The sequence below is a fragment of the Macaca fascicularis genome, chromosome 8, assembly GCF_037993035.2.
Source record: "Macaca fascicularis isolate 582-1 chromosome 8, T2T-MFA8v1.1".
Lineage (NCBI taxonomy): Eukaryota > Metazoa > Chordata > Mammalia > Primates > Cercopithecidae > Macaca > Macaca fascicularis.
The window spans coordinates 103,138,504-103,155,952 of NC_088382.1; the positions used below are offsets into that span (position 1 = coordinate 103,138,504).

The window sequence follows — 17,449 nt, forward strand, 5'->3', positions numbered from 1 at the left end:
TCTAGAATTCAATAGAGAGATTATAGCTGGAATGAGAGATTTCGAATTCATCTCCCTATGGGGGTAGGTAAGTCAATGGTATCACCACAGAGTTTCTAGAATACCAAATGTGGAGGGCACCCATGTTTTCCAGGCTTTTTCATGTCAGGGAACATGGACATTGATAGTGTTTGTGCAGTCCACTGAGATAAAAGGACAAGGTGGCTCGAGTCTGCAGGCAAAGATTCCTGGGTCTCTGGCTACCACAAGAACCAAGGGGATCATTATTTTGTCCTGATTGAGAAGCTCAGTTCTGTGAAACATCTACATTTAGGCAGCTGGAAATGCACCTGCTCTGTTATGCACCATTTCAGATCCCTTTGGCCTCACAGTCCCTTGTTCCAGCCACCACTGCAACAACCAAAAGAAACTGAGGCATAGCCACAAAGGAAGGAAATCAGGGAAAATGCCATCATGGAGGCCAGGAAAATAATTTTTAAAGAGAAACTTCAGAGAGTTTGCATAAAACGAAAACTGAAAGATATAAGCTACTTTTGACAAACAGTCGCAAATTAACTAAGAGAAGCATTCTGTGCAGAAGTGGTATAGAATTGAGATTTTAGGTGGCTGAGGTAAAAAATTAATATGAAAAGTATAGAGAATGAGTTTATGCCACCATAGGTATGGGCTAAAGACAGAGTTTCTCATCATGTTTGGGGGGAGTTGTTTTAAGATGGGCAGGGCTTCAGCCTTTCTCAAAGCTGAAGTAAAAGAACCAATGGAGGAAAAGAAGTTTGTAATTAAAAGAGGAGTGGGTGATTTGTGAACAAAGACACTCTGAGGAGGGAAGCCAGAGCTCAGACTGGCAGGAAGGACAAATCTTGCCTTGAGGTATAAAGGAGGAGGATTCATTCAGGCAGGTGCAGTTAAGTCATACATGGTAGGTAACAGCATGATAGACTCTTTTCTTTCTGAAGTGAGGATGCTTCCATTGACAAATGATGCAGGCATGGATAGGGCCAGGGCTTCAGGAAATATTCTAAGCAAAGGTGTACATAAGGCTTCAGGACAGTGTTGCATTAAACTGGGCACATACAAAACATTACACAATGGACTGTTTCCTTGCACCTTTTGTGTATTCATGTCCAAATGAAACAAACAGGTCTTACTCCCAGAAAAGTGAATCTACCAAAAAAAAAAAAAAAAAAAAAAAAAAAAAACCAACTATGCTCTTTTTCCTCCATCACAAGAACATCTTCTGATTTACCTCCTCCATTTTCCACCTACCTCATTTCTTTCCAAACACATTGGCCTTCTTGTTGTTCCTTGAAAACTTAGCATGCTCCTGACTCGGGGTCTTGCTCAAGCTATTCTCTGTACAAGATTTTTTTTTTTCATCTATTGGCCTGGCATTTCCCTGAGTTGCTTTATATCTCTACTAAAATCTCATCTTCTACAATATTCCCCATTCAATTATTTCAAATAACACCCTTCTATTACTCTCTTTACTCCTATTCTGTTTTATACTTCTTCATAAGACTTATACCACTGACATATTTTCTTTTCTTTTTTTATGTTTACTGCTTTATTATAAAGGATACTACAAAAGATACCAACAGACAGATGCAAAGGGACTGTGTAAGAAGGAGTGTGGAGCTTCCATGCTCTCTCTAGGTGCACCACCCTTTAGGGACTTTCACGTACCACTGACATATTTTTCAGTGAATTGTTTGTTTACTGTCTGTCCCCTCCTCCAACCCCTAGGGGATCTAGTCTGTTTAGTAACCTGTTGTACTTCAGTGTCTAGAAGAGCACCAGGCAAATAGAGTGGTCCAGTGCTCGAAATTTGCTGATTGAATGCCATTGCTTTTTTCTACCGTGTCTTCTTTAGTAAAGGTCCATCCCCACTTTCCAGTGCCCGTACCTTTTAACTTTCCCTTCTTTCCATCAGATCAAGAAAGGATTGGCTACCAGATCAGAGTACCATAATTGCTTGAGTTCTCTTCAGTGTTCTCTTCAGAGTTCTCTTCAGTTCAATGTATTTCCTTAAATATTAATTTATGATTCAAACTTTGATTCCTTATTGTGGAGTAAAAAGCTTTGCTCTATATTAAAATAAATTCCAGCATTGTAAGTTAATATCAGAAATGTTTAAATACGGTCATTTTACGTTGACTAAGGAATGGGGAACCACTGGGAAAGGTTTCTCTCCTAACTAATCCTGCTCTGTTATGCACCATTTCAGATCCCTTTGGCCTCACAGTCCCTTGTTCCAGCCACCACTGCAACAACCAGCTCCACATGGCTCCAAACAACTCCACACAGGCACGATGTGACAAAGCCTTGCCTCATGCCACTGTGGGCCTCCCATCTCATTCAGGGCTTCATCCTATATGCTGGTGGGCCCCACCGGGCATGCAGTGTGATGGTTAATACTGAGTGTCAACTTGATTGGATTGAAGGATACAAAGCATTGATCCTGGGTGTGTCTGTGAGGGTGTTGCCAAAGGAGATTAACATTCAAGTCAGTAGACTGGGAAAGGCAGACCCACCCTTAATCTGAGTGAACACAATCTAATCAGCTGCAAGTGTGGCTAGAATATAAGCAGGTAGAAAAGTGTGAAAAGAGAGACTGGCCTAACCTCCCAACCTACATCTTGCTCCTGTGCTGGATGTTTCCTGCCCTTGAACACTTGACTCTAAGTTCGTCAGTTTTGGAGCTAGGACTGACTCTCCTTGCTCCTCAGCCTGCAGGTGGCCTATTGTGGGACCTTGTGATCATGTGAATTAATACTTAACAAACTCGTGTGTGTGTGTGTGTGTGTGTGTATGTGTGTGTATTCCCTTAGTTCGGTCTCTCTAGAGAACCCTGACTAATATACCCAGGAATGTATAACCTGGAAAGATAAGAAGAGTTTATTCCTGGGGATGAACTTTTGGACAAGGGGAGATTGATGCCTATGGATATATCCTTGCTCTTCTTCTCTCCCACTGTGGAATTTTGCCTCAGCATGAATTGTACCTTGAATCTAATCTACATCTGATTTAAATATTTAGATGAGGCTCAGGACATTAGTCTTTAGAGTCGATGCTGGACTGCATTAAGATTTTGGGGGCTGTTGGGATAAAATAAATGCATTTTGCACAAATTTAGGAGATTTATAGGGCATTGCTGTAAACCAAATTGTTTCCCCAAAACTCATGTTGAAGTTCTAACCCATAATGTGACTGTATTTGGAGGTAGGGCCTGTGAGGTGATGACAGAGGTTAAAATGGGTCACAAGGGTGGGGTCCTAATCTGATGGGGTTGGTGTCCTCATAAAAAGAGAGAGAGACCCCAGAGTGCTCTGGCCACCCTATGAGCACACAGCAAGGAGGCAACCATCCACATGCCAGGCACAGAGTCCTCACCGGAACTCAGCCATGCTGGCACCCTTATCTTAAGACTTGCAGCCTCCAGAACTGCAAGAGAATAAATTTCTGTTGTTTGTCACCCAGACTATGGTATTTTATTATGGCAGCTTGAGCTGACCAAAACAGCCCCAAGCAACTTGTCCTAAAATGTACTTTATATAATTTCTTGTACAACAGCCCCATGAGATCAGTCAGTCTCATCTTGAGGCAGCCAGACTGATAACACATTTCATTTTGGCTCCCTCTCCTTCCCCACCTCGCTCCCCTTGGCCCTCTCTTCTACTCTCTGTGATTGTACTCCTACTATCATCAAGTTATACTCTCTGAGAAACTCAGGCTAAGACACCATCTATATGCCAATGACATTCAAATTTATGTCTAAAATCCAGACCTCTCTTCAGAACTCCAGATTTGTATATCCAACTGATACTCAACATTGCCATTTGGATGTCTAATAGACATCTCAAACTCAATATGTCCAAAACTGAACTCCTGATCTTCCCCCCAAAAACTTTCTCCACCCACAGCCTTCCTTATCTCAATGCATAGCATCTTTCTGTAGTTGCTGAGGACAAAATCTGTGAAATTATCTTTAACTCTCCTTTTTCTCTCATGTCTTACGTCAAATCCATCAGAAAGTCTTGTTGACTTTGTCTTAAAATATATCCAAAATCCAGTCAGTTCCTACTGCTAACATCCTGATCTGAGCCACCATCACCCATTGCCTGGATTATTACAATAGTCTCTTCAATGGAGTCCCCATTTCTACCTTGGTTTCCATCCCTTACAGGTTTTTTTTTGTTTTTTTTGTTTTTTGTTTTTTGTTTTTGTTTTGTTTTGTTTTACATAGTATCCAGAGGAATCCTGTTAAAGAATATGTTAATCATGTCACTCCTCTGCTCAAAATCCTGCAATGACTCCTCATGCTACTCAGAGTAAAAGCCAAAGTAAAATAGTAACAAGGACCTTCATGATGACTCCCAGGACAAGTAAGATATGAAATACCTTTTTCTATTGGGTTATTAGAGGAGGGTTCACTTATAAAGTGATATTTGAACAGAGACCTGAAAGAAGTGAAGGAAAGGTGCCCTGGGCACAGGGTCATCAAGTACAAAGGTGTCCGAGGGAGGATCTTACTTGACATTTACAAAAGCACAAGGACATCAGTGTGGCTGGAGGGAATGTATGGAAAGGGTGGAAAGTATAGGAAATGAAGTCAGTGGGGTATCAGGAGCCAGATCATGGAGACTATATTGTAGTGTCTTGTAGGTCGATGTAAGAACTTTGGCCTTTGTTCTGAGACAACACCTTTGGAATGTTATGAACAGTAGAGTGACATGATCTGATTTGGGATTTAAATGAATCACTCAGAGTGCTGTGCTGGGAATGACCCACAGAGGAACAAAGGTGAAAGCAAGGAGACTATTTAGGAAACTGGTGCTGTGATCCCAACATGAGATGCTGACTTGAATCAAGAGATGCTGACTTGAACCCAGTGGATGTAGGTTTAAAGAAAATAGGGTTCAGATTCTGAATTTATTTTGAGAAGGAACCAACAGAATTCGTGGGAAAAGGCTATGCCTGCCTTGTTCACCAGGGTATTTCTAGTGCCTGGCATATGTAAGTGATCAGTCAAGTCAGACACCTCTGTGCAGACTAGAATTTTGTATAGGATCAATGTCAGCCTTATTTTTCTGAAAATCCAGGGAACTTTCTTTCATCTCTGGCATTCTGGCACTCTGTCGTCTCCCTCATATTTTAATTTATCCTCAATTACTTGCAGCAAATCTGAGAAAACATCTAAACATCTTCAAGTTTACATATCTACAAGAAAATATTTATAGTTTCTCTGGTTTGTCAAGAATTGAATTCCTTTTAAATGTAGGTGATGTCATTTTATTTTCCTTGTTTACTTTGAACTTATGTTTACTCTTAATGAGGTTATTTACTTTTCCTACTTGAATTCAGAATGGAAACCATCTGTGACAGTGTTTATATTAACATGACTTTACTATCCACCTGTCTGAATTATGTTTTTTATGAGACAAGGTCTCACTCTGTTGTCCAGGCTAGAGTACAGTGGCATAATCACAGTTCCCTGCAGCCTCAACCTCCAGGCTCAAGCAACCCTCCCGCCTCAGCCTCCTGAATAGCTGGGACCACAGGCATGTGTCACCACACCTGGCTAATTTATTTTTATTTTTTGTAGAGATGAGATCTTGTTATGTTGCCCAAGCTGATTGCAAACTCCTGGGCTCAAGCAATCCTCCTACCTCAGCCTTCCAAGGAGTTGGGACTATAGGTACATACCACCATGCCCAGTCAATTTTTCATTTTTTAAATTTTTTGTAGAGATGGGTTCTCACTATATTGCCCAGGCTGGCCTCAAACTCCTAGGCTCAAGTGATCCTCCCACCTCGGCCTCCCAATGTGTTGGGATTATAGGCGTGAGTCACCACACCTGGCTTGTCCACAACAATATTACTTTACTATTCCATGAAAGTTTTACCAGGAAGTTTTCCAAGAAAATGAAATTGTATTGCCTTTTGTTTCTAGAACTTTCCAAAAATCCATTTCTTCAAACAATGAACAACTCTGCTACTCTTATCAAAGTTAATAGCCCCTTCTACCAATGATACATCTCCCAACTAGACTCATCATAACACTTATTTATCCTTCAAAACTCTCCTTGCCATCCAACCTACAGAATGTGAGAAAATTTTTGTAATCTACCCATCTGACAAAGGGCTAATATCCAGAATCTACAAAGAACTCAAACAAATTTACAAGAAAAAAATCAAACCACCCCATCAAAAAGTGGGCAAAGGATATGAACAGACACTTCTCAAAAGAAGACATTTATGCAGCCAGCAAACACATGAAAAAATGCTCATCATCACTGGCCATCAGAGAAATGCAAATCAAAATCACAATGAGATACCATCTCATACCAGTTAGAATGGCGATCATTAAAAAGTCAGGAAACCACAGGTGCTGGAGAGGATGTGGAGAAATAGGAACACTTTTACACTGTTGGTGGGACTGTAAACTAGTTCAACCATTGTGGAAGACAGTGTGGCGATTCCTCAAGGATCTAGAACTAGAAATATCATTTGATCCAACCATCCCATTATTGGGTATATACCCAAAGGATTATAAATCATGTTGCTATAAAGACACATGCACACATATGTTTATTGTGGCACTATTCACAATAGCAAAGACTTGGAACCAACCCAAATGTCCATCAATGATAGACTGGATTAAGAAAATGTGGCACATATACACCATGGAATACTATACAGTCATAAAAAAAGGATGAGCTCATGTCCTTTGTAGGGACATGGATGAAGCTGGAAACCATCATTCTGAGCAAACTATCGCAAGGACAGAAAACCAAACACCGCATGTTCTCACTCATCGGTGGGAATTGAACAATGAGAACACTTGGACACAGGGTGGGGAATATCACACACTGGGGCCTGTTGTGGGGTGGGGAAAGAGGGGAGGGATAGCATTAGGAGATATAACTAATGTAAATGATGAGTTAATGGATGCAGCACACCAACATGGCACATGTAAACATATTTAGCACCTTGCCATCAATCAAAACAATTATGTCATGAACTTTGCCTGGTTCCAGTCAGGTCACCATATTGAAAGAACTGCCTTAGACTAGACTCCTAAAAACCTAATAAATATATGACATTCATTGTTCTTCCTCTGAAACAATTGTCTCTCTTACTGCTTTGTTTTATCAAAGGTGTCTTTTAGTATCTTTTCAGGGAATCCACAGTTGATGGATTTTTGTTCCTTTTTGGAAAATATAGAGGCCAAGTAGGACTATAATAATTTCTATTTCCCTCTATCATTTTAACTTTAAGTCCTCCAATAATGGGCCTATTCTCTTTTTTGTTCCAAACATAGAAAATAATCTTTTTTGGTTTTCTTAGCACTTTTTTCCTAATCTTAGCACATTTAGAACTTTTAATCTTCCACACATTGTTTCTTCTTTCACCTGTAAGCCTCCAAATCTTCACCTTTCAATGAGAAAGTGAAATGAGAGTGAATACCTCCTGCTCCACAGGAAAATGGGGAGATTAAGTGAGATAATGTTTGTGAATACATTTTGCTGTCCAAATATCAAGGACAGAGTCCTCCTTCATTTTCTCATAGTTTTTTGCATTTATCTCTATTTTAGTCCCTACATATGGCTCTCTCTTTCACTGTAAACTCTGAAACAGTAGGAATTTCCATCTTTTTATCTATCTCAAAATTGTGCCCAGGATGCGTCCAAAGTTGGTTCTCTGTAACACAGGAGGGAGAGGAGGAAGGCCAGACTGGGTGAAGGTGTCAGGCAGCCAAAAGGGCAGGCAGACAAGTGTCCAAACTCTGACAAGCATACCTGACAGCAAGTGGGCAGGTGCCAAACCAAGGTTAAAAGCTGAAGTTCCAGTCCCCCATGCAGAGGCAAGTGTCACTAATTGATGGTTCCTTAAGGGATACCTTCGTCACTGTTGGATCTGACTTTCCGGTCAGGAACACCCTTGTCTTAAAGGGGCCAAGTCCCCACACCGAGCAGATGTGTTTCTGAATTGCTCTACCATGGACATGGTCCATATTTCATTTTACAGCTCCCTTCCCCTCTTGAATGCTATTTCTTTCTATGGTCTGTGGCTACAGAAACCATTCTGTAAACTTTTAAAAATTCTCTTTTCAACCTTACTACCAGGATAGGCACATTCCAACATTTTTTTCCCTTTACCATTAGGAACCCCCAGATAACCAAGTCACTTCCTGAGAATGTCTCATAATAGGTGACTGGAAAAGAAATCAGACTTATCCATGGCCTCTGTGGAACAAAATGACTGTGTCTAACAAGTACTTAATAGACAGATGTCTACATAATAAGTCTGAATCTCCTCACTCATCCAGAGGACACTCACTCCAGCTAGTGTTCAAAATTCTCTGAACAGGAAAAGCTTCTGCTTTTTTTCCTCAGGGGGACTATAGTATCCTCAGCTCAGAAGAGCAAATTCATATAATCCAATCGTTGTGGTCTAAATGCTCATGTTCCCCCACATTCATATGTTGAACTCCTAACCCCCAAGATGATGGTAGTAAGAGGTGGGGAGGAGGAGACTAGGTCATGAGAGTAGAGTCCTTATGAACGGAATGAGTGTCCTTATAAAAGAGGCCTCAGAGAGATCTCTTACCTCTTCCACCATGTGAGGACACAATGAGAAGACACCATCTGTGAACCAGGAAATGGGCCCTCACCAGAAAATATAGAGGCCAAGTAGGACTATAATCATTTCTATTTCCCTCTATCATTTTAACTCTGGGAGGCCAACTGGCTCCCAAATCTGTCAGTGCTTTGTTCTTGGACTCCTCAGCCTCCAGAGCTGTAAGAAATACATTTCTATAATTCATAAGCTACTCAGTCTACAGAATTTTGTTACAGAAGCCCAAACAGCCTAAGACACCAAGGATGCACACATTTTCAGAGTAGTGCCAGTTTTCTGTTGGCTGATGCCCTCTGACTTTTATTTTTTCAGCACAGTAAATGGCAATAAGACTACATCATTTAAAAGGGGAAGAAGGAGTTTGTTTTTGTTGGTGGTGTTTTTTTTACTACCAGACACAGAGAAATGTACTACACAGACTTTGTCTTAAGTTATTTTCAGTTGGAATACTTATTTAACTATATTATTTTGAAACATGGAACCTAGCAGCAAAAATTAATTTTATATGTATATATTTCATATATATGAATTCTATAATTTTGTATATATAATGAATATATGTATTTTACATATACATAATTATATATATATGAACTTTATAATTTTATATATATATATGAATAAACACACACCTATCTAAGCTCCTTAAAACACTGTTCTAAAACTTCTAATCAAAAGTTACAAACTCCAATGCCTTTAAGAATAAGACAGGTAAAATGCTAAACAATAGGAGTAGTGAAGACTATGGCAAACCTAAGAGTTCATGCCCTGCCTGAAAACATCCAAATGTATTTTTAAATAATACTCCTTTTGCTAATTAAAGCTATCTGTGGGCCAAATTCAACTCTGGGGCCCCTATTTGTGATCTCTGCAAAAATTTCTGTTAAAACTCCAATATATGGCCAGGTGCGGTGGCTCACACCTATAATCCCAACACTTTGGGAGGCTGAGGTGGGTGGATCACGAGGTCAGGAGTTCAAGACTATAAAAATTAGCCAGGCGCAGTGGCAGATGCCCGTAATCCCAGCTACTCGGGAGGCTGAGGCAAGAGAATTGCTTGAACCCAGGCAGCAGAGGTTGCAGTGAGCTGAGATCACACCACTGCACTCCAGCCTGGGTGACAGAGTGAGATTCCATCTCAAAAAACAAACAAACAAAAACTCCATATACAAGCAATCATATCTCTCACTGTCTCAGTTACTCTACATACACTGAAAACATCTTACTTTTGGTTTTACATATCACAAGATCTTATTAGTGACACATCAGCATGATTTGAACTCTATCCTCTGGTCTATTCTCCAGTTGTGCCACTTAGAGCCAGTTGGCCTCCCAAATATTATCTGGACATATACTTATGTTAGCCAACTGGCTGATGGTACTGGTGGTGATGGTGATGATGATGAGTAACTGTTATTAAGTGCTTATGCCACACTAAACATGAAATTGTTGCTCTTCCCATATTTAATGAATAATGAATAGTCAATAAAAGCAAGCGTTAGTAGATAAGTCATAATGCTACTGTCTCATGAAAATACATACTATATTGCATGAATAAGAGTCACTACTGTCTATAGAGTGGTCAGTTTGTATTTCAACTATTGTGAGTGTGTGTGTGCGTGCACATGCGTGGTGAGAAAGAAAGACAGCAATCAGATGGTACAATCTCCACATAATTTTATCTTCCATTCTGTGTTTGAATAAACAACTGGCCCACACATAGTTTTGCCGGCTACATATTCAGTTCTCATTATCATCCAAGATCTCTCAAGGTGCTTTGCAAAGTCATTAAAATTATATCATTCTATGTTAACACAATATTTTAAGGTTCTTTCTGAGCTTAATAAAATACCAAATGAAAGCTGATTTTTCCTTAATGAATAATTCTAAATACATGACCATATGTAGCCCTGACAAGCCAGAAGTGAGGCAGAAGACTGTAGAGTGTGAGCACTTGGCCATGTAAAAGTAGTCCAGGCTGAAATTGTCTTATCAGTAGTGGTTAATTATTTGAAACAAACATTCTCAGAAACAAGCGGATATTCAATTGGTAGCCAAGGTTGTGATGTCAGGAAGTTGTTATTAAAGGCCTGCAATTCCCTTTAAAATTCCAAGAAGACATGTGGATATGAAGATAAACATTTACCTTCTAGAGCAAGGGTGGATGAAGTTTTACCGTAAAGGGCCAAACAGTAAATACTTTAACCTTTTCAGGCCATACAGTCTCTGCCTCAACCACTGAACTCACCATCTTAGCAAGAAAGCAGCCAGACAATATGTAACTGAATGAGTACAGCAGTGTTCCAATAAAACTTCATTTATGGACACTGAAATTTGAATTTCATGTCATTTTAATGTCACAAAATATTTTTCTTTGGTTTTTTTATCGTTTAAAAACATAAAAACATTCTTAGCTTATGGGTTGCACAAAAACAAGCAAGGGGCCAAATTTGGCTCACTGGTCATTTTGTTGTTGTTGTTGTTGTTAACAAACTAAATATCTAAATATAAAAAGGTTATTGAATGGCTTCTGCTCTGGAGTAAGAAATCTGAATAAGGTTCAATTAGGTTAGTACAGCTTCATACCTCGCCCTCTTAACATCATTGTTAATTAACTTCCCAGACTGAATGAAGGAGAGAGGGGCTCCCTCCCTCTTTTCTGCATGGGGCACTTCTACTCAACCATGTGGACCCTTACAGATACCCTCTTCACCCTGTTCTTATGTGTTATTTCCCTCCTCATATAAAAGGCTAAAATGTTATCTATAATTTATCTAGTTTAATTGTAAAGTTAAGCAAGTGAGTTTCGGGAATAATTAATACCATGGGGAAAAATGTTCATAGTATGTTAAGTAAAAGGATCAGAAAACCACATCATAGGTGCAATATGATCCCAGTATGCGAGGGGAGGTGTTATCTTTTGTTGATTAATCCTTGAAGGTGGTTTGGATTTTATCTAGATTGTTCTCAGTCTCTTCAAAGGCACAATTATTTAAGCATAAAATACATTATTTTCTTCATTTTTTTTCTAAATATCCAAACCCTTGAAGCTGATCTCCCTCCCTCGTGCATCTTCCACTTATACTGATTTGTATCTTCTGACCTTAAACCCTGAGCCTTAATTCTCAGCCTTCATCTAAAAATAGACTCTCTAACAAAAGCCACTGTAAATATTAATAACACGTTGTGGCTCTCAAGGCTGCTAGATTGTTCTAGAAAAGTAAGGCCTTGTTAAGAGAGACTTTTAAAATCACTTTGTCCTCGTCTGGGAATGGCTTTATTATTTAGCCAAGTTACCTGATAATTAACACAGATTTAACCAATTAGGTTAACATAAGTGTCACCTGATACTTGCTCTGAGTCCTGGATTTCTGTTTAGTGCAAATTAGCACCTACTAATTAAATAAACTTAAGTGCCAATAAATAAAGCATAGCAAGAATTGATTCAAAAAATACTATATTCAGTAGATATGCTAACGCTTCCTTCCCAAATTGATATGAACTCAAAGGGATGGGGAGGGCATCAAATTTAACTACCTATATAATAAAAAGTTAGACAAGGTTAGAATTTGCAGAACTGCAGTAAAATGAAGCATCATACTCTACTACTTTAAGGGCCCTAATCCTATGGTCACTTCTTAGGCAGTATAAATATATTATAAATTAGACAGTGTTCAGGTGTATTCACTCATTGCTTTCTCTATGCATTCATTTCACCTTCCCAGTATGTCCTTGGGATCTGAGCATAAACTGTGACGCCAGCATGATGAACTTATTTTAAAGTTTTGATAAAATTCATTGGATGTGTTCTAGACAGTTGAACGAACAAAAGAAAATTTTAACCTAAAAACCTTTCCACAGTCTCCCTTGCATTTATTCTTTATTTTCAATATTAGAAACCCTCCCTGGTTACTTCTTAATGGTTTTTTTTATAGTCTACTACTTAGTTCATTGATTCATTAGTTCATTCCCTAACTTTCGTCTTTTCTCCAGCGTCATCCACCTTGTGCATCCTGCATAGCTCTGATCATTCCTTCACCCTGCTTAAAAAAAAAAAAAAAAAAAAAAAAAAACCTTCCTGGGCTCCCTGTTGCCAAATGAATAATTTTTAAAAAATAAATTCAAGGCTCTTTGCAATTAGTCCCAAGTTTTTCAAAATTGCTTTCGATTATATTCTTATGACTAGTTCAAGTTTCCGTCTTTCTCTGAATATGCCCTGAGTTTTCTTTCCATTCTCTTTTCTGTTATTTATGTTACCCTATAATGATAATAATGAATGATAGTAATAGCCACCACCTATTGAGTCTTCACTACATCCACATAATCTCTAATCCCTTTACCTTATCTCTCTTTATTATAATTATAATATAGATAATTATAAACATTATATCCCTTTATCCATATAACTACATTAATAAAGTAGGTATCATATCCCCCCTCAAAGAAGTTAAGCAACTTGCCTATGGTTACCTATAACATATTAAGTGTTGGAATTAGGTTTCAAATCCAGGCCTCTAATCACATGCCCATTTCCTTAACCACTTTATGTCTCACCTTACTCCATTCCAAATGCAAATGCCCTCACCACCCACCTCCCAAATAACCACACATATACACACATACAGAAACTCTACCATTCTTCAAGGTCTATCCCAAATGCCACCTACCTCCTACATAAAGCCTTTCCTGTTAGCGTTCCCTTCTCCCATAGGTCCTCCTCCTCCAAAACTCCAAACTACATCATTTCTGCCTAAGAATCCATATGCCCCTAGGCTTCAACATCTAGTGATCTCAAAATAAGATTGTTTATTATTTAATATTAAAATTATAATGACTGAATCCTGTCCTGTGAATCACAGGAAGTCTATTTTTTTCCAGGTTTCCTCCATACATAATTTCTGGGAACCCCAGTGGAGGACCCATATGCTGCAAAATTTATCTTAACTTCCCCCTATTACCCATGTTCTGAAATACTGCTATATCAGAACTTCCCTAGGGTCTCTTTGGGGTGTTTTCTCTTCCTGCACTGATGTGCTTCAAGACTGGACACCAGTACACTTTGTTAACCATCAACTCCCCCAAAGAGACCACCAGAAAAACCTGGTGATTGAGCAAAGCAAAGTTTATTAGACTTACCGCTGTAAAGAATACCACCATGACAGAAACTTGGTCTCAGAGGATGCAGATCAGAAAATGGATATTTACAGAATTCTGTAATTTGGCTTAAGGGGGAGTCTTTCAAGCTGGAGAACTAATTGAGATTAGACAACGTTTATGACATAGTAGTTTAGAATTGGTGAATACAGCAACACTCATGTCTTGAAGCAAGTTGTGATAAATTATTATCTGAAAAGTGAACTGTTGCTTAGATGAGGAGTCTATCATTCTCATAGAACTGTTTGCCTAGATAACCAAATGCTTTGCCCAGATAAATTAATTTGCAAGAATTTCCTAAAGCAAACAGTAAAGTTATTTACTGGTTTACAGTTTTATCTTGTTGAGAAAGAATTTCCTAGAAATAATAGGTCATATTGACACAAGCTATCTGAGTTCTCAACTTCTCACCAGTTCTTGATTCACAGCTAAGCTCAGACTATGGTATATAACAAGACTTTATTGAATCATTGTGGGATAACGGAGATACAATGTGTGAAGCCCTCTTTTTTGCTGTTACTCTCGGAGCTCACAGACCATAAAGCCAACTGCAAGTCACTTGTTTAACCTCCAGAATAAAAGATAGAATTAAGAAAATGCACAGATAGAAATTAAAGACTAACAGGCAAGATAGCAGATCAGGGGGAAACTAAAAGCAAATCATCAATCTGGGAGCATCAATCATTAGTTGCCATGATATTAGGCTGTTAACGGTTTTGCTATTCTTTTTCTGTTTGAAGCACTTTAATAGCATTTCCCAAATGAAGTCTCAGGATTCCCATTCATTTATGTGTGAAGCTCCAACAAGCCGAAAGGGCATATTGAGATCACCTCACCTACTCAATCTGTGATGATTTTAGAATTTTAATTGTAATTATGTGGCAACTCGCAAACCCCCTTTCACTGTCAGCCTCACGCAGGTAGCTCAATGCAGTGCTTTTTAAACTTACCTACTGAAGCATCCCCCTAACGACAGAGAAAACTTTTACCTTACCTCTGGTAATATTACTACTTCAGGGAAAAGACGCAGGTTTAAACTCAGGTTTCTAACAATCACCCCTCTACCACTCCAGGTTGAGAGACACATCCTTATGTTGATCAATTTGTTTGTCATTACTCTGAAAGATTAAGATGATGTTATTACAGCTGCTGACATATTAATTGTCCCCTAAAACAGAGTTTGCAAGTATCTGACTACGGAAGAATTTCCTTTCGCTCCCTATATGATTGAAGATCAACATCAGCTTGTTTTGATTTTTGATTTTTGTTTTACTTTCTCTCCCATTACCACAGGCACACACACGCACATTCACACATAAGTCAGGCTACCTGAAAAAGGCATCTCCATGAAACCTACTAGTGGAGCAGCACAGACAGGCATGGCCTTTGGCCCTGTTCCCCCCCCCCCCCCCCCCCCCACAGCCTCAGGGGCATGCAAAGAGGTGAGCGAGGTGAGAAGGAGGCAGACTCAGGTGAAGCGGAAAGGGAATCTCAGCCATACTCCCCAGGTGCCATCTACTCAGAGACCCTCAGAAGCCCTCCAAACCGTTCCATCAGACCCAGCCTCATGTTTCAGGGTGTAATGAAGGCTGCAGAAGTAATAGAAACATACTTACCACTGTCAAAACGAATCTGTTAATAGGAAAGTTTGTGGCAAGCATTGGGTAGCTCATATCCGTGAGGAAACTGGTTTCCTACTTAGAGAAAATAGAGCTGTTCTTCTTAAGCAGAGAGATGCCTATTGTGTGGGTAATTACAGGGAGGCCCGGCTGACCTGGCAATGAGGTAGGGTAGCTAAATACCTGAAGGCAAGGGGAGCGCCTGAAATGAAAGCGAAGGCCCCATCTGTCAGGCTGTAATGATTGTGCTATTTGGAGGCAGAAAGGTTTGTCTGGAGCAGCTGGTTTCTCTCCAAGTGACCTTTTAGCATTTCTGCTTTTGCCGTCTGACAGATGTGTCAACTCAATAATTTCAAAAGCCCCTGAGTAAATAACCAATTGTGAGCAAGGATGACCCAAAGCGATGACAAAATGGCTGCACGCGGCACATTATGGAGCATAATACCGAGCGACGGAACCGGGAACATTATCAGAAGGAAAAAACATTTTCGTCTGTAGTTTGGACTAAATGGCTCTCCTACCCACACTTCAGTTGTTCTTGAAGCGGAGAAGAAAGGGAAATGCGCTGACACGGAGGGACGCGGCGGCGGCCTTGCCCTTGGAAGCCGCATTACCGGGCGCGGGACTCAGGTGGCGTCAGGGCGCTGGAAATGGACTCCCGCGCGCTCGCCCCCGCTCCGCCGGAGGACCCGGCCCGGGCTAATTGGCGTTGTGAATGATTGGGGGCTGTGAACAGGCAACTGCAATCAGACCAGGGCTGATGGCGTTGAGAGTCTTGCAGAGTTTGCACTGGCAAGGCAGGTGCGGCCGGGCTGCTTTTATCCAGGAACTAAGCAGGAGGGGGCCCAGAGGCCAACGCTGCAAGGATCCAGTGCAGCAGGGGCCCGAGCTTCAGGGAATAAGATTGCCCAGGATTCCTTGGGGGGCAAGCAGAGCACCCTTGCGTGGAAATCTGATTGATTCAGCGCATGCATATTTTTTGCCAGGCGTTTTAAACCCTTCACTGCGCCACTGGAAACACCATCAAACTAAGGTGAGAAGAGTTCCGCCCAGCCCCCTGAGCACTACATGGCCCCTCCCTCAGGGCAAGACGCTTCTGCAATGGCATTTTCTGAGACTTTGGTGTCCAAATATTCTTTCGATTATCCTACATTGAAAGTGTTAGCATTTTCTCTCTTTAATCACTTAATCCCCTTTTAAAAATGCATTACATAAACTGAAAATGCATTTACAGTAAACTGAATATTAACCTTCAAAGGCAAATTTTCCATACCTGCCCGTCTTCCCAGAGACAAACTGTTATAACGAAAGAGGTAATGTACACACACAGAGTGCTGTGCTGGGGAACAGCTCATACCAGTTTGTGAGAGTCAATGTCAAGTTTTCAGGAATACTGCAAACATTTTTAAACCGATAGGACCTTTGAAATTGGTCATAGTGGTAGTATTTACACCATGGAAATCAGTAAACGCTATAAATCAGGGCTTTTTTTCTCCTGGAGTGGTGGAGTGGGGTTATTACACATTTACAGCACACCAATGACGCAGGTGAATCAGAGCATTAGCGTACTTCCATTTGGCCATGAGATCTAGCTTTCTCTCTCTCTCTCTTTTTTTTTTTTTTTGAGACAGAGTCTCGCTCTGTTGCCCAGGCTGGAGTGCAATGGCACAATCTCGGCTCATTGCAAGCTCCGGCCCCCGGGTTCACGCCATTCTCCTGCCTCAGCCTCCCGAGTAGCTGGGACTACAAGCGCCCACCACCACGCCCAGCTAATTTTTGTATTTTTAGTAGAGACGGGTTTTCACCATGTTGGCCAGGCTGGTCTTGAACTCCTGTCCTCTGGTGATCCGCCCGCCTTGGCCTCCCAAAGTGCTGGGATTTCAGGCATGAGCCACTGCGCCTGGCCTCCTTTACTGAATTTGTATTGCAGATTCTGCACTTAATTATTGACAAAGTTGAGGCTGATCAATGACAAAATATTTGCTGATTTCAAAAAGGTTTGAGAATGTTTACGGATTATAGTTACGTTCTTTTTTT

At 40.3% G+C, this 17,449-nt stretch overlaps 1 long non-coding RNA gene across 1 annotated transcript in view; it reads right to left on the bottom strand.

The window, feature by feature from the left end:
* Nucleotides 1-16,070, bottom strand: part of LOC135964774 (uncharacterized) — a 39,785-nt gene extending 23,715 nt beyond the window's left edge. Inside the window, exon 1 of the long non-coding RNA XR_010577398.2 lies at nucleotides 15,934-16,070. This is a non-coding gene — a long non-coding RNA (uncharacterized lncRNA). The remainder of the gene's footprint in view (nucleotides 1-15,933) is intronic.
* Between the last annotated feature and the right edge of the window lie 1,379 nt (nucleotides 16,071-17,449).